This window comes from Myxine glutinosa, chromosome 9 (assembly GCF_964187855.1).
Source record: "Myxine glutinosa chromosome 9, kmMyxGlut1.1, whole genome shotgun sequence".
Taxonomy (NCBI): Eukaryota; Metazoa; Chordata; class Myxini; order Myxiniformes; family Myxinidae; genus Myxine; species Myxine glutinosa.
Genome location: NC_136269.1, coordinates 56,546,657 through 56,569,338, shown reverse-complemented (window position 1 = coordinate 56,569,338; position 22,682 = coordinate 56,546,657). Strand labels below are relative to the sequence as shown.

General features: G+C 48.7%; 1 protein-coding gene across 2 annotated transcripts in view; it reads left to right on the top strand.

Annotated features, from left to right (window-relative positions):
• LOC137435373 (protein dispatched homolog 1) overlaps positions 1-22,682 on the top strand; it is a 95,924-nt gene that overhangs the window by 12,357 nt on the left and 60,885 nt on the right. For both annotated transcript variants that reach the window (XM_068129107.2, XM_068129108.2), the window contains one exon: positions 14,419-14,544. The gene's annotated coding sequence lies outside the window, so the exon portion shown is untranslated. The remainder of the gene's footprint in view (positions 1-14,418; positions 14,545-22,682) is intronic.

The following is a 22,682-nucleotide window of genomic DNA, read 5'->3' as shown; positions in this document are numbered from 1 at the left end:
GCTTTAGAAGTGAATTGGCGCACCGAGAGGCAGTAGTGAGTAGACTGGGTGATGAGGTTAGTGTTTTGGACCCAAAATTAGAGAAAAACAAAATTTGATGATTGGCAAGGGATTGGCAGTAGTGATTGGCAGATGATGGGTAGTGATTGGCAAATTTTTAATTTGTTGAAATTTGATGTGCAAAATTGGTAGTGAGCGATGGGCCCGGTGGGTAAGGCTGGCATCCCTGCCGCCCTTCCCATTGGGGGCAAATGCGCAATAGTTTATGGGGTGTATGGCAGTGAAAACTAGCCCGGGTGGGTTAGGTTATATTGATAGGGCCCTAGAAGAGATGGACATTAGGTGACATTAAGTTTAGTTAGTGACTGATACCTGTAGTGGGGACGCAGGTAGATTAGTGTGGATGATAATGACGAGGGAGCGCAATAGTTTAAAGGGACGACTGGGAAGCGCAAGTTTCAGAGGGGAGTAGTTAGCTGAGATGATGCCGTGTGTGTGAGGGTTGAACAGGTGTGATTGCACAGGTGTGCAACTGGACAGGTGTGTGGAGCAGTGTGTGAGTAGTGAGTGTTGTGGATCAGCGCAAATGCGCTTGGGGAGAGAAGGGTGCAGGTGGCACCAGGTGTGAGAGCACAGGTGTGCAGGTACAGGTGTGTGGAGAGAGTTGGAGTAAGTGGTACGGAGTGGTGTGCATGGTGCGAAGGTGTGGATGGGGGAAGAGTGGACCCCTTTCACGAGTACCCGGGGCGGGTAGTGTAAGTGTTAGGTAGAGGGTACAGGTAAATTGTGGTTGGATATTGGCATCTGTGGTGCGGTTGCAGAATGGTGTTGTGAATGGGTGCATTAGTGTTGTGGAAATGGCTGGGCGTGTAGCCTGTTAGTGTGTGTAGTTGGTTGGGCACTCCACCACTGTGAGGATGTCGGCCAGGTGAGGCCGCAGGTGGGCTCTGGGAGCCGGTAGTTGTGAGTGGGTGCCTGAGGATCCCGGGTGTGGATCGGGCAGCCCAGTGCCAGAGAGGGCACCGAGTGGGGAGAGCGCCAGAGGGCCTTCCCCAGGTAGTTAGGTTAGGGTGAGGAGCAGGTAAGCTCGGAGGCAACTGCAGTGGTGGAGGTGTGCAGGTGGGTAGACCCACTGGGAGAGGTACACGCCACAGCCCAGAAATTGTGCGAGGGCACCGGGAGATGAATCGGGGGAGTGAGACCCCAAATTGAAAAGCACCACAGTTTGGCCAATGGGAATTGGTTTTTAGAACCCATAGTGTAAGAGGGCCAATGGTTTGGCCGGAGAAAGACCCCGGGTAGTGTAAAGTTGTTAAAGTCATTTAGGAAATAGTTAGGATTGATGAACCTGTCGCACCATACGCAGCCACTTACCTGTGGTGATGATGATGACTCCACACCTGTGTTTTCTTTGTTTTGTGTTGCAGGAAGTAAGGACTGCTGTTGGATTTGTGAGACGTATCACGACGTGGATGAGACATTGGGGTGATTCCATCTCTCCCTCCCTAGGAGGGACTGATGATGAATTGGTAATGGCAAATTTTGATGTTGAGTTGGAGATGGCAAATTTTGATGGGAGTTGAAGATGGCAAATTTGATTGGTTAGGAGGGAGAGAAGACGAATTTGGTTTATGGGAGGAACGGGGAAGACAGTAGGGATGTTTGTTGATTTGTAAAATAGATGTTTATGGGTAGTGTTGTGTTTTGTGGATACAGTAAGGGGTAAGGGAGGGGCCATGTAGGTTACCTGGTGGGGGGGGGGGGGGGGCGTACGGTAGGAACGTACCTGTCTCACCTGGTTCCCATGTGCCCCCAGTGTGCATTACCTTACATTGCGTGCACTTTTGCGCCCTTACCACCTTACTCACTTGTCTTCTTCTTTTGTCTCCCACCTCCGAGGATCTGGCTTTGGGGCAGAGAGAGAGGAGAGAGAGGTGCTGGCTCCGCAGTTGTGGGCCTGCACTTTCGCTGCTTGCTGCTTGGATCGATACACCATATGGACCGCAATGTTTGTGGCCACCCACAATGGACCGCAGTTCTTATGCGGCCAAGCACCACCCATGGATGGACCTATGGGTCAACGTGGCACCTATGCCATACAAGGTGAACCACTAACAGTTGGCCCCCTGACGGCCACAATAAAGAAATGGACGCGGTTGGCGCCTTTCTTTATTTTTCTAAGGAAGTAAGAAGGCCAAGTGCACCACACGAAGGCAAGACCAGCGGCAGAACATCGGCCGGCTGCGACACCACACAATGATCACTAAACACTTTATTGGTGCACCGGATGGTGCTGACTGTGTGATGGGGTGGTGCTTTTCGTGCTGGGAAAGGGTGCTCTGCACGTTATTAAAGGCCGTAGGCCACAGAGCACTCGTGGGTTGGTGTATCGATGCTGGCATGCGTGCTCTCTCTATGCATAACATCTGCATGTGTCCCTCCAAAAACAGGTCCTGGATCGTAGTGTAAATATCAGCGTAGTCTTGTAAATAATGCTCCCTACCGGCTGTATGTTTAGTTTGCGAATTCTTTCCGGATTCGGTTATCCTGTGGGTGTGTTTCTGAGAGGAGAAGGGTGCAACGTCGCAGGGGGACATATTTACTCATTTGTGAATATCTGTAAAACTGTCGCACTCAGGGTAGAGTTAATAGTAGTGGGAACTACATCTGAGTGCCACACTAAACTAGGTAAAAATTTATCGGGTCGGGACGCCCCGAGGGTAGAGAAGGGTGCAATGTTGCGAATATGGAATTTGGCCTCCATATCCGCTTGTAAATATTCCCCTATTTCCCCAATACTCCCCAACTATCCCCAATCCCCCATTCCCTAGTCCCATTGCCTGTAAATAACACTCTGTAGAACCGACCTTCCCCTTTTTCCCCCATTAAATGTCGTGCCCAGGTCCACCGCATCTCACGTAGACAACTTTCGGACATATTGCTAGTTATTCTTAGTCTATGTCAGTTAAGGACTCGTTTCCATTAATTCTGACTCTTCGTTGCACCAGAATGTGATTATATGGCACCAGTAGTGAGTTTAGGACCTTCCCATGCCTCCTCCCGTCTTCTTCCCCAAACAACAACAACAACAACAACAACAACTACAACTACAACAACAATTACAACAACAACTACAACAACAGAGGGGCGCGGCGTGCGGGGAGTGTGCGTCCTCACTCCGGCTCGGTTAGCCGCCATGACCATGCGCTCCGACGGGGTTACCACGAAGGGGCTCCCTGTCAGCCCCTCGTCAAGGGCGGAGCCGGTAACCCCCCCGCACGCACCCAATGAGAAGCAACGGGCCGATTCCATCTGGGGCGGAGCTAACGAGCCGAGGGCGTGTCACTCCCCGCCGGATATACGCGGCGACTTACCGGATGTGAGGTGAGATGCGCCTGAACTACGGAGAGCAGAGGAAGCCACCGCCACCCCCAGCGCGACGATACCTCCCCGCATCTTTGGACCGGACCGAACCGGGTCGATTCTGCCCTGAGCCCAGGTGCACCTGGAGCCATCGATCCTGCCTTTCCTTGCCATCAATCCCCGTGTGAGTCAGCCTTTTGTCCCGTTTATCTGTCGTCTGTTGGGGTTAATATAAGAGTGTGTCTAAGTGCTTGTCTTTCTATGCTGTACCTCTCGTCTCTGTAGTCTAACCTTCCGCCATAATATAACCTCCTCCGGGGGTCTTGAGAACCGTATCCCTGGTGTCGTGTCCTTTGAATCCCAGCCGTTGTGTCCTTTTCCTTCATTGATCTAGCGTAGCGCGACTAGTCAACGTTCGAGCATAATCGGGTAAACTGTGCAGACGTGGTCATACCAAACCGCTCGGTAAACTAACATCCACCACCGCGTCTGTAACAATACTGTTGCAGATATGAGGACTGTTTTTTTTGATTGTGTGCTTTATTATTATTATTATTGGTTATTCTGCGCCTCCTGCCTCCGGAGCTGTGTAAAGGTCAAAAGGGCGTCCCATAATTAGTCCACAAGCATACACGTCAGCCAATAATAGAATACCCCTGTTCGATAGTTATATCTTATTCTGTGTTTTAGGATAAGGCTGTGTCTCCCATTAATAGAAATACTCTATTGCACCAGTGAAAGAGATAGATTCCCTTCATTCCCACTCCCAAAACTTCCATTTCCCCTTTCGTCTTTGCCAGGCCTCGAGTGCCATTGCCAATTACCTCCCTTCCAATTGCCAACTGCATTTTGGGCGGTTTTCCCTTCATCCGCCATTGACCACGAGGCAGGGTTGGGGAAGAAAGGCGTGTCTCCACCTCATCATAGAGGGGAGGAGTGAGCCAGCCCCACTCGACCAACCATGAACAAGGGGTTTGGCTTGAGAGGGCGGAGAGAGAACGTTTGGGGGAGGTTCGCAAAGGTTGAGGGGCGGGGCCTATATAACCCACGGCGGGGCGTTTCCGAAAAGAGATGCGCTTTGAGTAGAGTCGAGGAGGGAGGAGATCAGAAGACAGGAAGGCCTTGAGTTGGACTCAGCAAGAGAGGAAGTTGTTGGACTGGGTGGGACTAAGAAAGAGAGAGAAAGAGTCCTGAAGCTTGTGAGGGAAGGAGAGAGAACCCGTCACACCAACCCTCCACCAAGCTCCGCGTTGGCTCCACCAAGCGTTCACCTCCACCAAGGCTCCACCAAGCTCCGCGTTGGCTCCACCAAGCGTTCACCTCCACCAAGGCTCCACCAAGCTCCGCGTTGGCTCCACCAAGCGTTCACCTCCACCAAAGCTCCACCAAGCTCCGCGTTGGCTCCACCAAGCGTTCACCTCCAGCCATCCACCTCCTGCGATTCCTGTCATCATTCCCCGCGTGAGTCTGTCTTTTGTTTGTTCTGTCCTGGGTTAATTAAGATTGTAGGTAAGCTGGTATTTGCACTGTGTCACCTGCGTCTTATGTGTTGTAAATAAACGTGACTGCTTTCTTTTTGCTTGTGTGTATAATAAATCCTGTTATTCCTCCGTACTCTGTCTTCTTCTCTCTTCCTCTTTACATTCGGTCGCTTTAGAGGTTTCCCGATTGAATACCTGTGGCGCGATTGGTCAACGTTGGGGGAGTCGGGCTAATCGGGGATCCTGTAACGGTCGCGGTTGACCATCCGCTCGGCCCAAAGTAACATCTTGTCCGCGACCCGTAACAATTGGTGTCTAGGAGTGGGATACGAGGCCCGAACCAAATTTTTAAAACGTGTAGAAAAAAATTTGGTCAAAATTACAAGCTGCCGAAAACTTTGTTGTTTTATAAAACCCGAATTTTGAGATCGCGCCATGGACAATCAAGGCGATCGGATGTCGGTGGGGGAGATAGACGGGTTAGGGGTAACCCAGGACCTCGGGGAAATGTATGTGGAGGAAAGGGAGGAGGAGAGCAATGGCAATGTGGTTGAGGGAGTATCAGGCGCACAAAATGGCGGCCTCGCGCACGAGGTTACGGCGCGCAAAATGGCGCCTCGCACATGGCCACGGCGCCCGCAACCGTAGCAGTGCCGCTGGTGGATTTGAACCTTTTTTTTATACAAATGAAGGCCCTTATGGCCCAGAATAGCGAGAAATTGAGGGAGGACATGGGGGCCAATAGCCAACGGTTAGAACAAAGGATGGGGTCCAATAGCGAGAAATTGAGGGAGGACATGGGGGCCCAGATCGGAGGGTTAGGGAGTAGAATAGAGGGATTAGGAAACAAATTTGAGGGATTAGACAATAATTTTAAGGGATTAGAAAAAAATTTTGAGGGGTTGGACAATGGGATAAAAGAGGTGAAAAATGGGTTAATGGGGTTAGAAAATAGGATGGAAGACAGATTGCGGGAAGTAGGGGAACAATCTGCCCGGGAAATCAAACGAATGGGGAACCAGATAGAGGAGGTGCAAATCGGGTTAGAAAGTAAACTGGATGCTCAGAGGGATGAATTGGGACAGATGAGGGTGGCATCTACAAAAGAGATGGAGGAGATGAAAGAGGGGATACGACGAGGTGTAAGTGAGGAGGTTTCGGGGCTACGCGAGGAGGTAAAGCGAGGTGAGAAGCGTATGGAGAAAGAGGTGAGGAATAATACGGCTAGGTTACAGGGGGGCATAGAGGGTCTGACGAAGGGAGTAGAACAGCTGACAGTAGGACAAAGGGAACCAGCGGACCAAGTGGAAAAGAACACTGCAATCATCGGGGGTTTAAAAGCGACACAAAAGGACATTAAAAATGAATTAATAGCGACACAGAAGGAATGTCAAATGGTACATGAGGGATTGACGAAGAGGTTGGAAGAGGTGACAGAAGTAATGGAGACGAAGGACCGGGAGGTAAGGACGCACATAGAAACGGTTAAAGTAGCGATGGAGGAAGAAATAGAGGGGGCGCACCGGGAGCTAAAAGACGAAGCAAAAATTAGAAGAAGTGGAAGACGAGGTGAGTGAAATTAAGAAGAGACGGACAGAAACTAAGAGAGAAATACAGGAGGAGGTGATGGAATATGTACAAGGTCGGTGCTCAACTCATAATGGTGTGCTCACTAACCAAATAAAGAGTTTGCAGGTGGCAAAAGAGGTGCGGAGACGAGGTGCCAAGGTGAGTGGCGAAATATTCGGCAATGTATATGATGTGAGGAAAGCTTCAGTCGGCTTGGGGATTGGTTTGGATCCGGATGTTCGTGAGAGGCCGTTGGTGAAGTGTGCGACAGGTCTGGTGTGCTAAAAAAGAGGTGTGCGAGAATGTCCTACTCTGGGGTGTGTGAGGAAAAAGTAGCGCGTAGTGAGGAGTGTTACAGAGGATGTAACGGAAGCATGCACGCCTGTGGTGAGTGTTACGGCGGAAGTAACGGGAGAGTGTGCACAAGAGGATGCGCGAGAAAGGTGTGTAACGGACGGGTGCATGAGGAAAGAGTGCGCTGTCAAAAGTAAGGAAGGATGCACACCTGCGGTGTGTTACAGAGGAAGTAACGAGAGAGTGTGCGCAAGAGTGTGCGCGAGAAAGGTGTGTAACGGACGGGTGCATGGGGAAAGAGTGCGCTGTCGAGAGTAAGGGTAAGTGCGCTGTCAAGAGTGGTGGTGAAAGTAGTGAGAGTGACACGGAGCGTGAGTTGGTTGTGACAGGTGAGCGAGGATGTACACCTGGAATGGAAGGATGCACACCTGGAGTGGTAGAGCGTGTGTGGGAATGCACACTTGAGTTGGTCGTGAGGCACGTGGTTGGGTGTGCGAGTGAGAGCACACCTGTGATTGTCACAGAGGAGGTGACCGAGGAGGGGGCGCGAAGAGGTGTGTTGGTGAGGTGTGCGAGTGACGAATGTGTGCCAAGGTGTTCGGTGGTCAGGTGTGTGACCACGTCTGTGAGCGGAATGAGTGTACCGAGGTGTGTAAGGAAAGGTATGAGGAGCATGGGAACAGCTGGAGGTATGAGCAAGAAAGGGGTAGCGTATGCGTGTAAGCATGCAGGTGAGGCATCGACGGTAACCGGGTTAGCGGTTAGAGCGACTTATAGCCGAATCGGGCCCTCGGTGCGTGCCGGGCTTCGCGTGCCGCGAGAACCAGCGGGGATCCGAGCCACGGCGGGTTCGAAAGGACCGCCGTACGCGATCCACGCTGGGCCTCGCTTTGAACGGCCGCGTCCGTGCTCCACTAGGCGGAGCGGGCAGCCCGATAGGAAGGGTCGTCATGGCGACCACTTTTTGTTGAGGCTTTCCGGCAGGTCGAGATCGGGCAATTGGATGGCTCCGCGCCGAGGTGGTGCGTGGGATCTCGGCACGGGTAAGCCCCCGTCCCTGCACCGAGTGCCGGACGCATCCAACCGCCGGTACCAAAGAACCCGCATTCATTGCTCGGCTGTACGAAGCCGGGCTGTAGACGTGAATTGGCGCACCGAGAGGATCTAATAAGTAGACGGGTGATGAGGTTAGCGTTTTGGACCCAAAATTAGAAAAAGGCAAAAATTTGATGATTGGAATAGGATTGGTAGAGTGATTGGAAATTTTTGATTTGTTGGATTTGGACGAGCGAAATTGATAGTAGGACCTCCCCGATGTGGTGGGATGGCAAATCCACCATCCCTCACAGGGGGGGTAAAGGAGCACTAGATTATGGGGTTGATGGCAGTGAAAACTAGCCCGGGAGGGTTAGGATATATCGTGTGTAAGGATCTAGCGAAGATGACATTAGGTAACGTTAGGGTTAGTTAGTGACTGATACCTGTAGTGGGGACGCAGGTAGTTTAGTGTGGATGATAATGACGTGGGAGCGCAATAGTTTAAAGGGGTGACTGGGAAGCGCAAGTTTCAGAGGGGAGTAGTTAGCTGAGATGATGCCGTATGTTTGAGGATTGAACAGGTGAGATTGCACAGGTGTGCAACTGGACAGGTGTGTGGAGCAGTGTATGAGTGAGTGAAGGTGATGTGTATTGTGATGACCAAATGGTCCAGGAAGGAAGGAGGGTGCAGGTGGCACCAGGTGATTGCACAGGTGTGCAACAACAGGTGTATGTGGCTATGTGGAATAAATGGTAGTGTGGAATATCTGGAGTCTTGGAATGGATGGTCGTGGAGTGAGTATGGTGAAAAATTGTGGAGTGGAGTGGATGGTGCGAAGGTGTGAATGGGGGAAGAGTGGACCCCCATCACGAATACCCGGGGTGGGTAGTGTAAGTGTTAGGTAGAGGGTATAGGTAAATTGTGGTTGGATATTGGCATCTGTGGTGCGGGTGAGAGAATGGTATTTGGATGGGTGCATTAGTGTTGTGGAAATGGCTGGGCGTGTAGCCTGTTGGTGTGTGTAGTTGGTTTGGGCACTCCACCACTGTGAGGATGTCGGCCAGGTGAGGCCGCAGGTGGGCTCTGGGAGCCGGTAGTAGTTGTTGTGGATGGGGCCCGAGGATCCGGAGGACGGACCCGGGTAGCCTAGTGCCAGAGGGCACCAAGGGGTGACAGAGCCAGGAGGGGCCTTCCCCAGTTAGATAGGTTAGGTAAGGAGCAGGTAAGCTCGGGTGGCAACTGCAGTGGTGGAGGTGTGCAGGTGGGTAGACCTGCTGGGAGAGCTACACGTCACAGCCCAGAAATTGTGCAAGGGCACCGGGAGATGAATCGGGGGAGTGAGACCCCAAATTGAGAAGCACCACAGTTTGGTCAATGGGAATTGGTTTTTAGAACCCATAGTGTAAGATGGCCAATGGATTGGCAGGGAGAGACCCCGGGTAGTGTAAAGTGTGTTAATGTCATTTAGAGGATAGTTAGGATTAGGAAGTCTCCTCGCACCATCTGCATCCACTCACCTGAGGTGACAGGTACCTCCACACCATGCCAGGTTGTTTTATTATTTTTATTGTGCAAATGTTTGGAATGTGAGACGCATCATGACGTGGGTGTGACATTGTGCTTTGTTGTTCCATCTCTTCCTCCTTATGAGGATTGATGACGAATTGGGTGATGGCAAATTTTGGATAGAGGGATTGTGGAGACGAATTTGGTATAAGGTAAATATGGGAAGACGTGACGATAGCGACGAATTTGTAAATGTGTAGATTTTGTACATATGGGGTAAGGGCAAGGGTAGTGTAGGTGACAGGGGGGGGTGACGTACGGTAGAGACGAGCTTTTCTCACTTCGCTCTCCGTACGCACTTCACCCTGCATTGCCTTTATTGACGTGTACCCTTGTGACCTTACACCTCGCTCATTTGTCTTCCCCCCTTTTGTCTCCCACTTGAGGACCTGTGCGCCATTGGGCGCCGAGGGGAGCGTGCGTGAGGTGGCCATTGTGCGCACGAGATTCTCAGAACCAGCATGCATTGCGTTGATGTACCACTTTACGGACCGCTGTTCTGCGGCCAAGTACCACTTGATGGACCCCAGGTTCTGGGGCAGGGCACCTCTGTTGGAGACCGGCCATAGTGGCCAGGGAATCTTGCTTGCGGACCTCGGTAAGGTGGCACCTATGCCAAACAGGTGGACCACCCTTAGTTGGCCCCTGAGGCCCTAAATAAAAATGAACACAAGTTGTGCTTTTTATTATTTCCAAGTAGGCCGCATGAAGCCAGAAGACGTCGGGAAGAACATCGGCCCAGCAGAAAAAGAGAAGACCACCACCAGTTGTTTTGTTGTGTTTATTATGTACAGTGGTGACTGTGCACCGAGTGGTGCTTTTGGTGCTTTTGGGTGCTTTGGTGGTATTGGTACTGGTGCATCGATGCAATGCGTGCTGTCTCCTCCCTCCCAACAGGAATTTCTTTTTCTTGTTCCCTAAAAAGAAAAAAAAACACAGGTCCTGGGTTGTGTTGTAAATAAGAAATAACGTCACTGTAAATAATGCTCCCCACCGTAAATGTATAGTTTGAGAACAATTCCGTAATTCGGTTAACTGTGGGCGTAAGTCTGTTAGGCAGGGTGCAATGGAGCAGCGGGACACATTTATTTATGTTTTAAAAACTGTCGCACTCAGGGTCAGGTTAAAAGTAGAGGGAACTACACCTACGTGTCACACTAAATAAAAAGTTGTAGGCCCGGTACGTGCCTAAGAGGAGGAGGGTGCAGTGTTGCAGATATGAGGACTGTTTTTTTTGATTGTGTGCTTTATTATTATTATTATTGGTTATTCTGCGCCTCCTGCCTCCGGAGCTGTGTAAAGGTCAAAAGGGCATCCCATAATTAGTCCACAAGCATACACGTCAGCCAATAATAGAATACCCCTGTTCGATAGTTATATCTTATTCTGTGTTTTAGGATAAGGCTGTGTCTCCCATTAATAGAAATACTCCATTGCACCAGTGAAAGAGATAGATTCCCTTCATTCCCACTCCCAAAACTTCCATTTCCCCTTTCGTCTTTGCCAGGCCTCGAGTGCCATTGCCAATTACCTCCCTTCCAATTGCCAACTGCATTTTGGGCGGTTTTCCCTTCATCCGCCATTGACCACGAGGCAGGGTTGGGGAAGAAAGGCGTGTCTCTACCTCGTCATAGAGGGGAGGAGTGAGCCAGCCCCACTCGACCAACCATGAACAAGGGGTTTGGCTTGAGAGGGCGGAGAGAGAACGTTTGGGGGAGGTTCGCAAAGGTTGAGGGGCGGGGCCTATATAACCCACGGCGGGGCGTTTCCGAAAAGAGATGCGCTTTGAGTAGAGTCGAGGAGGGAGGAGATCAGAAGACAGGAAGGCCTTGAGTTGGACTAAGCAAGAGAGGAAGTTGTTGGACTTGGTGGGACTAAGAAAGAGAGAGAGAGTCCTGAAGCTTGTGAGGGAAGGAGAGAGAACCCGTCACACCAACCCTCCACCAAGCTCCGCGTTGGCTCCACCAAGCGTTCACCTCCACCAAGGCTCCACCAAGCTCCGCGTTGGCTCCACCAAGCGTTCACCTCCACCAAGGCTCCACCAAGCTCCGCGTTGGCTCCACCAAGCATTCACCTCCACCAAAGCTCCACCAAGCTCCGCGTTGGCTCCACCAAGCGTTCACCTCCAGCCATCCACCTCCTGCGATTCCTGTAATCATTCCCCGCGTGAGTCTGTCTTTTGTTTGTTCTGTCCTGGGTTAATTAAGACTGTAGGTAAGCTAGTATTTGCACTGTGTCACCTGCGTCTTATGTGTTGTAAATAAACGTGACTGCTTTCTTTTTGCTTGTGTGTATAATAAATCCTGTTATTCCTCCGTACTCTGTCTTCTTCTCTCTTCCTCTTTACATTCGGTCGCTTTAGAGGTTTCCCGATTGAATACCTGTGGCGCGATTGGTCAACGTTGGGGGAGTCAGGCTAATCAGGGATCCTGTAACGGTCGCGGTTGACCATCCGCTCGGCCCAAAGTAACATCTTGTCCGCGACCCGTAACAATACTTTACCATCTCCACTGCTGACATACCACCTTGAATTATTTATATACACGACCATTTCCACTCTACCTTTGAATTATTTATTTATATACACTTTACCATCGCCGTGACCTACATACCACCTTTATTTATTTATTTAAATACTCTTTACCGTTCCACTATCTACATATTTATTTATTTAAATGTAAAATGTATGTCATATTTTTAGGAGCTGTAGTTGGGCTGCCTTCCTCATGAGGACTTGCAACTTTGTTAACCTTATTTTGCATCTTAGTTTTGTGTGTAACATTCTGAATTTGGTTAAAATCCTAGTGTCTGTCTCTGCTTTAATTTGACCAAATACTTGCAGTAATAACAAAATCTCATTCAATTTTAATTTCCAAAATTGAGTCTGTGAATAATATAAATGGTGCGTGTGCGTGTGCCAGCCATTCTCTCTTTCTCTCTCTCTGTGGCTTTGTTCATTATGCGTGGACGCATCTTTTACATTACAAACTTCGAACTTGGGGTACAAATACCATTTTGTGTGGGTGATAACATAAGCTATGTGGCCGTGGCCTCATGCAGACGTGTGGGGGCAGGAGGGGCATAATTTATCTGATGTAAACATGTACTATGTAGCGCCACCTGGTGGCGGTGGCAGAGAGAATTACAATTTTTTATTTTTTATTTTTGGAGTCGAGGCTCGTATAAGAGCTAGCACATATAACATGTAATAAATTGAGCGGGAGGCAAGATATGGAGAGAGAGGGAAGCACAACAACAATAGGGTACAGGGACATCAGGAGATCTGTGTAAGAGAGAGGGCTGGGGCAGGGTACATGGGATAAACAAGATGGACACAACAAGGACTTTCAGGAACGAAAACGGAATTTGAAGGAGGTGGATTTGGGGTGGATTAATGGGGGTAGCAAAGATCAAGATTTTGGATGATGGTATGAGATGGTGGTGAACAGCTGTTTTGAAGGCCTGGAGGGGGGAGTGGGATTGAAGGGAGTGTGGGAGTTTCTTACAGAGGTGAGAAAAAAAAGGAATAAAAGAGTGAAGGTGAGCAGAGAGTCTTGATTTTGGCAGTTTCACCAAAAGAGGGTTGCTGATAATCCTGTGCATCCTGCAGGAATATTTGGGGGAATGAGCAGGGGGTGCTAGGCTGGAGAGGAGTCTGTAGAAGACAGAAAGACCACCAACCTGCCTGTGGTGAGAGGGTGAAAGGCTCAGAATCAGCTTCATCACTGGAGATTCCAATGATTAGGAAATGCATTGGTTTCAACAGCGTGAGGCAGGAGGACCAACCCAGAGGGGAGAGCAGTATTCCATCAAGGTGTGGATGAAAGCTTTGTATGTGGCTTTGGAGGCCAGCTTGGAAATGTGGTTTTCCCAGGAAAGATCAAGGCTGAAAAGGCATGGCTAAGGCCCAAAAGCTTGAGTGACAGAAATTCTTGGAGAGGATTGTTGAGAAAGTAGATGGGAGGGTTTTCCAGACGGTCTTTTCGGAAAGACAAAGTGAGGGTTTGAGATTTCTGAGGATTGAAAGACATGTTCCACTTGTTTGAACAGTTTGTGATTTTATCCAGGTCTGCAGAGAAGGAAGAGGCTGCTGCTTGCCGATCTGAGGGTTGAGATATGGAGAGGCAGAGAGTGAGGTGAAAAGATAGAGAGGATTTTCCAGAGAGTCGGAGAGATCATTAATGAAGATTAGAAAAAGCACAGGGCCCAGAACACTGTGCTGAGGAACTCCAGCCTGGACAGGAAGGAGAAATGAGAGAATTCAATTTAAAGCCACAGCTTGACTACGACAGGAGAGGCTATGTGTGGAGTCTGCGAGTTATGCGTGGATATTTCCACGGTTTGGTGAGAGGAGAGTTTGGTGAACAGCGCGGGGTGCCAGACCGTATCGAAGGCATGAGATTTGGCAGGGGAGACGGCTCTGATTTCCTGATTGGCATTGAGGGCCTCCATCCATTGTTGAGACAGCAGAAGCAGCATGTCCAGAGTAGAGTGACCTGGTCTGAACCCAAATTGATGATTATAGATCAAGCCATTGGAGATTCCATAACCTTGCTGATTATTGGGAGCAGGCTGATTGGTCTGTTGTTGCAAGGATCTGTTTTTGCACCTTTTTGTGTAAAGGAGTAGTATTGGTTGATTTCCAAGCAGACGGCAGATGACCTTGAGCCCACAACTTTGAGATATCCTGTTCACAGTCAGACAGACAGACAAACAGACAGGGGTGGAAACATAACCTTCATCCACCTTCGGTAGCGGAGGTAATGAATACTCAATGCGAATGGGAAGCTGCTTTATTCCTGTGACGAGTACTGATTAGCCTTCTGTGAGTTTATTTTCTATCAATTAAATTATCCATTCTATTTCTGCTTATTGGTCATTGTACATTGTCGAGGCTTTTGATGTTTGATATTGTCAGATTTTAAATTTCTGTAGCTGACAAGTGCAGACAATTCTTATCTGTTGTGGAGGAAATAAAAAAGTTAATCAACTTTGTTGCTTTCAGTATTTTTGGTAAAATATGTGACGGGACATTAATGCAGAGTCATGGTGAAACAGGTACTTGTACTTGTTGTAATGTTTTGCTTGTCTTCACCATCATTGCAGGTCTGGCATTTCATTCCAGAAGATTGCCGGTGTTTGAACATTGTACCCAGTATATTTGCACAGCTGAGATGTCACTTTGTCGGAGTCCTCTCTCGTTCACAATGAAATAGCCTCACCCTTCACAAGGTAGGATGCTGTCAGCCAGGACGCAGTGCACACAAAGTTAATGTTACCTTGAACGCATTCCTTTTGTACTATAGTCCGTGGGCTGAGTAGGGTTTACATGCACCCCCCCCACAACTTAACTTCCCGGGTATGTCCATGTACCCCCCACCCTAGAGGTTAGGAAAAACCATGTTAACAGAAAAAAACTCATTCCCAAGGTACCTCCCACGCATATTTTGATGTTACCCCCCCCTGTGTCAGTGATTTCCGAAAATTAGGGGTAGGCGAAATTCAAATGGCCATAACTTTTTACCGAGTCATCCTATGGTTGCATATGACCCCTCAAAATGTTTGTCCTAGGACACTCTTTACAATGATATGTGGTATATGCAAATGAGGTCACTAATGAGGTCACCAGAGGTCAAACTATGAGGGAATGAGTTTTTTTTCTGTTAACATGGTTTTTCCTAACCCCTAGGGTGGGGGGTACATGGACATACCCGGGAAGTTAAGTTGTGGGGGGGGGGGGGGGGGTGCATGTAAACCCTACTCAGCCCACGGACTACTATGTACTCGCAAGATTGGAGAGTTACTTTAAACCTCCTTGCACTTTATTAGTTGGTGGAACAGATTTGATGATTGGCAGCATTCCAACAAGTAGGTTTCAAATGTGGAACATGGTCTTGCCATGTTGAACGAACAAACGAATGAAACGTTGAATGATATGGACTGTTTCCAGTGTTGGTGCATTTGAATGGAATTTTTTTTTTTTCATTATTTCTATTTTCTATTGAAATCTGAAAATCCTGTAGCTTGTATCAGTTGTTTTATCAAATTGATTCTGGGAAGACTTTATTGTTTGGAAAGGAAATATTAATTTCTTTCCATTTAAATGTGCAGCAATAACTATGATTTGAACTACACCTGGAGTCCCATTTATTGTAATAATTTTTATTAGTCCATGTCTTATTCTTCCCCACTTCTGCACCATTCCCCCACTTTTTTTTTTCCTTTACAAGAGCGAGACTAGTGGCAGAGGAAGCGTAAGTAAATTGACAATGTATTGGGGTTGCGGCACAACAATTGTGCACGAGATAGGGAGACAGAGACAGAGACAGATCTGAAACCAGCAAGATGGTTGGGATAGGAAGGATTAATGGGAGTAACAAGTGAATCCACTTGGATTCCGCCCAGGTTGGCACATGGAAATTATGATGTAGCATAATTATCATCTCGGGTCAAGATTTGAAATTATGCCATGGTTTTTGTAAAATTGCTACTAGTATTCACATTATGTACTTTCACCAAAACATACATCATCATAGAAACATACATAGAATTTGGGTCCTCTGGGTCATTTGGGTCCTCTGGGTCATTTGGGTCCTCTGGGTCATTTGGGTCCTCTGGGTCATTTGGGTCCTCTGGGTCATTTGGGTCCTCTGGGTCATTTGGGTCCTCTGGGTCATTTGGGTCATTTGGGTCCTCTGGGTCATTTGGGTCCTCTGGGTCATTTGGGTCCTCTGGGTCATTTGGGTCCTCTGGGTCATTTGGGTCCTCTGGGTCATTTGGGTCCTCTGGGTCATTTGGGTCCTCTGGGTCCTCTGGGTCATTTGGGTCCTCTGGGTCATTTGGGTCATTTGGGTCCTCTGGGTCATTTGGGTCCTCTGGGTCCTCTGGGTCATTTGGGTCCTCTGGGTCATTTGGGTCCTCTGGGTCATTTGGGTCCTCTGGGTCATTTGGGTCCTCTGGGTCATTTGGGTCCTCTGGGTCATTTGGGTCCTCTGGGTCATTTGGGTCCTCTGGGTCATTTGGGTCCTCTGGGTCATTTGGGTCCTCTGGGTCATTTGGGTCCTCTGGGTCATTTGGGTCCTCTGGGTCATTTGGGTCCTCTGGGTCATTTGGGTCCTCTGGGTCATTTGGGTCATTTGGGTCATTTGGGTCCTCTGGGTCATTTGGGTCCTCTGGGTCATTTGGGTCATTTGGGTCATTTGGGTCCTCTGGGTCATTTGGGTCCTCTGGGTCATTTGGGTCCTCTGGGTCCTCTGGGTCATTTGGGTCCTCTGGGTCATTTGGGTCCTCTGGGTCATTTGGGTCCTCTGGGTCATTTGGGTCCTCTGGGTCATTTGGGTCCTCTGGGTCATTTGGGTCATTTGGGTCCTCTGGGTCATTTGGGTCCTCTGGGTCATTTGGGTCCTCTGGGTCATTTGGGTCCTCTGGGTCATTTGGGTCCTCTGGGTCATTTGGGTCCTCTGGGTCATTTGGGTCCTCTGGGTCATTTGGGTCCTCTGGGTCCTCTGGGTCCTCTGGGTCATTTGGGTCCTCTGGGTCCTCTGGGTCATTTGGGTCCTCTGGGTCCTCTGGGTCATTTGGGTCCTCTGGGTCATTTGGGTCCTCTGGGTCATTTGGGTCCTCTGGGTCATTTGGGTCATTTGGGTCCTCTGGGTCATTTGGGTCCTCTGGGTCATTTGGGTCCTCTGGGTCATTTGGGTCCTCTGGGTCATTTGGGTCCTCTGGGTCATTTGGGTCCTCTGGGTCATTTGGGTCCTTTGGGTCCTCTGGGTCATTTGGGTCCTCTGGGTCATTTGGGTCCTCTGGGTCATTTGGGTCCTCTGGGTCATTTGGGTCCTCTGGGTCATTTGGGTCCTCTGGGTCATTTTGGTCCTCTGGGTCATTTGGGTCCTCTGGGTCATTTGGGTCCTCTGGGTCATTTGGGTCCTCTGGGTCATTTGGGTCCTCTGGGTCATTTGGGTCCTCTGGGTCATTTGGGTCCTCTGGGTCATTTGGGTCCTCTGGGTCATTTGGGTCCTCTGGGTCATTTGGGTCCTATATTCCTATCCTATAACATATATATCTCCTATAACCTATCCTATAAATATAGATTTGATGACGTCATGTTTACACATCTGAGCGACAGAAATGAGCGACAGAAATGAGCGACAGAAATGGGTGACAGAAACTAGCTTCACTTTTGAGCGCCCGAAATTCCCAGGCAAACGCTATAACGCACAGGTTTACAACCTGTGCGTTAATAAAGCTTGTGGGGAAGGGTGATACGAGATAGCGGTTTAAGCCATGGCGGGAAGCGTGGGAAGGATCTATCCCGCCGGAATACGGTTTCATAGATGGGAGTAGCGAGGATAAAAGGGGTTGAGGTGTGCAGCCAGCCTGGATTTTGCAGGTTTAACCAGCAGGGATTTACTGGAAGAATGTGTGCATATTGTAGTGGCTGGGGGGGGGGGGGGGGGGGTGGTGTCATGGAACTGAGAGCAGATAGAGCGAAATTGGAGAAGAAGTGGTTCAAAAATAAATAAACAGAGACAACGAACCAGCCTGTGATATGAAAGCAACAGACCTTGTGCATTAGCCTTTTCACAGTAGATTCCAATTCACATGTTGAGCTTTAGATTCCGCAGAATCCAAGAGACGGATGTGTTGCTGAGGTGCCAACACATAGGAGTGAGCAATATTCCAATGAATGATGGATGGACAAAGGCTTTGTATACTGAGTAGCTCTGATTTTTCAAGAAATGACTTTGAATGCCCGAGGCCAGCTTTGTGGTGTGGTTGATAAGCCCAGGGAGTTTGAGAGACTGAACCGTTTCCAGTTCCTGATCATGGAAGTAGTTAGCTGGTTTTGTTTTGTTTGTGTTATTTTGGGGGATGCTTCTGTTTTATAATGCCAGAAGTAAAAGATAACACATAATATACGACTTTTTAAATGACGGAATCCACCTCGAGAAACGTCGGGGTTCCGGCCAGCATAGAGTATTGTTGCGTTCCCGAGGTGAACACCCCTGGGGATGGATAGCCGATCGAGCTTTTCACTCCAAGGCGTTCAATCCAATGGCGGTGTGAATACGCATGGGGGGTGAGGGCAGCGAAGCTCTTACCTGTACGGATCCCACTGGACGTCCTCTGGTAATCGATTCAAACCGACACGGAATTATAATGCAAAAATACCGGCTGTATTGAAAGAAATGCCGGTAACAAAAGAATGCACGGTAAACTAAAATTCCTAATCGAGGGACCCTCCACACAGACTTGTATACAACACAAAGGGAAAAATAACTGGAAAAGAATGCGTGTTTGTTTTTGTACTCTGTTTTGAGCGGATCTTGAACCCCGTCGGGAATCGTCACAGCCCCCTTGTCCTTGCGTGGGAAAATACGCCTTGGCACGCAGTTTGTGCGCGGAACCAGGCCATCGTGTGCCGTTCGTTCACTCCAGCTGCGCTCGTCCTCGTCGTCTGTGTCACACAGCAGCGACGTCTCTCAGTGCACCCAGACGACGCACAACCAGCAACGACGAGCCAAGGAAAGGACAATGCGGTCGCTCGAACCTATGAAAGCCAGGGACCACCAAGACAAATTGCGCGACTGCGTCTGCCTTCCACAAACACCAGGAAGCCAGAGGGATGCCGGATATAACTGCTCGTAATCGAGGCCAGCCTGGAGAGAGGGAAAATGTCAGGACCCAAGTCTTTTGTACCCAGGGCTATTACGTCATCTAACGATGTCCGCCATGCTCCTTTCAGCGAGTCCCATCTCATCGCTCTATGGTACCCTAACCAATCACTTATTCAGGGCGTGGCCTCATGGAGTTGCCTGCTTGATGTTCTGATGTGGTGGCTGGCGGCACCAGCGGTATTGTTCAATGTCCTGTTCCGGTTGTTTTTATTTAATGTTATTTTAGGATTGAGTGCATGGTGGGTGTGGTGTGTGTCATATAACGAACAAAGGAGAAATCACAGAGGCCATTTACAGGGAATTTACCATTAATCCCTAACTAATTAACATATCCCCTCCCTCGTCATGGGGACAAAGATACACTTGCACGACATCTGGTCTAACGGATCCCTACTTATGATACATGGTGGCTCTTCTGCTTCACGTTAGTCGGAGCACACTACCTATACAATTTTACCTGGACTAAGGTAATCCATTGCCTACCCCCATAACCGTAACAGTATGTTGTGTGTGCGAGATGGTGGTTGTTCCCTAAAATGGCTCACAATGTTTCTAAAATAACCTGAAAATAATTGGAAAAGTAACTGAGAGAGAAGGCTGTGCCTCTGCATAACGAAAGACCTGGATAAATTGATCAGCTCATCGAATGGGCAGCTGCCCATACTACAGACTCCCGACCATTTGTGCCAGTGCAAGACCCGAGTGGATGGGTGTGTGCTGCACAAACCCCCGGCAGATTGCTACCAGTGAATGGACTTTGAGCCTTGTGGGAGTGCCTCCTCTGAACATGGCAGGCTTGGTGATTTATGTAATGGATGTCTGCAATTGAAAAGATGATGCTGTGTGTTATTACCAAGTAACGGTAAACAACTTTTCGACAAAGGACATCTTTTCAACATGAAAACGCACAAAGCTTGTGCCAGCTATTATTTACATAGGGGTGTCAGGTAAACCTCCCTGAGGAAGACATTATTTTGTTTGGGTTCTTCTGAACACCGATAGAAGCCTGGTGTTGGCTTATAGGTTAGAATGGCTGGCTTGGGATCCTAGGGTCCTGAGTTTGATTCCTGGTCGGCCGTTGAATTGCTCGTCCTCTTTCCACAGGAGGCCTCCTCTTCCTCCTGGTCTCAGTTCTCCCCCTCCTCCTGGGCAGAGCTTTTTTTTGGGCTGTCTCACCCATGGAGCGAGCCCAATAAATATAAATGTCCATTGCCACTTCTGGATTCACAGCACACTGCGAGCCATGGCTGGCACACACTGGCCAGAGAGATCAAAATCAGCCTGGTCACACAAATGTGACTTGTGCCTTTGCGATGGGCAGTCCTCACATAGCCCTGTTCACAAACTAGAGGGGTTTGCACATCCAAAATTAATCTGTCTACCCTATCTATAAATTGCATACACTGCCTCCCCAGCAGCAAGTGTAACAAACAACTTACTCTGACAGGTCCCTGTTACATGACAATCTAACCTACTCAAAACATACGGACCATAAAGCACTTCCCACAGTCTAGCTCTGGATCCGGGGCCACAACAGAAACTAGTGTGTGTGTGTGTGTGCGTGTGTGTGTGTGTGTGTGTGTGTGTGTGTGTGTGTGTGTGTGTGTGTGTGTGTGTGTGTGTGTGTGTGTGTGTGTGCATGCGTGTGTGTGTGTGTGCGCATGCGTGCGTGCGTTACGCCTAGGTCCCCCGTCGGTGAAGTGATGTGAGTTGACAAAGTGGAAGACGCAGAAAACATGCTATGATATGATATTTCGCTCACAAGGTTCAGACATTCATGGACGTGGCCATCTTGGATTTTGACGTGGCGATCCAATTTTCAGTAGCGTTCTTCCTTATGCCTAGATACACCCACACACCAGATTAGAAGTTGATACTTCGCTTATTTTTCAAGATATTCCGCTCACAAGGTTCAGACATACATGGCGGCGGCCATCTTGGATTTTGACGTGGCGACCCAATTTTCAACAGCGTTCTTCCTTATGCCGAGATACACGGACACACCAAATTAGAAGTTGGTACTTCGCTTATTTTTCAAGATATTCATCTCACAAGGTTCAGACATACATGGCGGCGGCCATCTTGGATTTTGACGTGGCGACCCAATTTTCAATTGCGTTCTTCCTTATGCTGAGATACACCCACACACCAGATTAGACGTTGGTACTTCGCTTATTTTTCAAGATATTCATCTCACAAGGTTCAGACATACATGGCATCAGACATATATGGCGGCGGCCATCTTGGATTATGACGTGGGTTGCACCCGCACACCAAATTCGAATGCGGTCCTTCGCTTACACACACACGCCCGCACGCAAAAAATACAATCTCATTTAGATATTGTGCTAGCAATGGCAAGGTAGAAGTGCCCTGACGAGCAGAAACTGGTCACTAAAAAAGGCCTCATTAGCATGAAGACGTCATTTCGAAAGTCCCATACCAAATTTTCCTTTGTTAGAATTGCTCTTGCTAAACAAAAAGGAGCAATATGAATTAATTTTCATGTGAAAAGAAAAGTTTGTTGCCTGTTGACAGGAAGTTCAACTTTTAGTTGTATGAAAAGAGCAAAAAAGTGGATTTTAACTACTCTATTGGAGGAAATAATGTTTCATGATGTCCAAATTAAAATTTGATTAGATACTTCTGAAGATATTTGAAGAATTATTGACAGCAAATGTAACAAGGTGTTAGTTTGTAGTATGATTAACTAACTGGTTTTCTGCCCAAAGGTAGATTCAGTGCTGCCAAAAGCAGCCTCTCAGCCAGGATTACACCAGGTGTTTTGTCATTGTCTTTCCCGTGTTAGTCAGGACAGGAATTTAGAATTTGTTCAGGGATTTTTTTTTTTTTTTTTTTTTTTTTTGTATACTGAATCGAGGCTCGTGAAAGAGCTAACATTTATTTCACAAACAAATCAACCAGACAAACAAAGTATACAAAAGAAGGAGCGGAAGCCAAGATGGGGAGAGAAGGGGAAGCACACAGCCACAACATTTGAGAGCAGGGAGAAGTGTGGGAGGGAGAGGGCTTGGGGGCAGGAGGCGTGGGAAGGGGAGGGGGGGAGAGGTATAAAACACATGGGGACCGAAATTAGCGGGGGTAGAAAAGATCAAGGTTTTGGATGGGGGAGGATAAGAGATGGTGGTGAACAGCTGTTTTAAAGACCTGGAGGGTGGAGTGGGATTGAAGAGAGTGAGGGAGTTTGTTCCAGAGGCGGGAGAAAAGAGGAATGAAGGAGTGAAGGTGAGCAGAAAGTCTTGATTTTGGCAGTTTAACCATAAGAGGGTTGCAGGCAGATCTTGTGCGACCTGTAGGAATATTTGGGGGACAGAGCCCAGAGAGGGCTGGGGGGGCAAGGCCAGAGAGGAGTCGGTAGAAGACGGAAAGACCACCAACCTGCCTGCGGTGAGTGAGTGAGTGAAAGGCCCTTGGAGTTAGCTTCATCGCGGGAGATTCCAATGATTCTGAACGCTTTGGTTTCAACAGCGTGAAGACGGGCTAGGTGTGAGGCAGGAGCACCAGACCAGAGGGGAGAGCAGTATTCCATAGAGCTGCGGATGAAAGCCTTGTATGTGGTGAGGAGCTCAGGTGTGCCAAGGAAGGACTTCACACGACGGAGGATGCCCAGTCGGCGACTGGCTTTGGAGGCCAGATTTGAAATGTGGTTTTCCCAGGAAAGATCATGGCAAA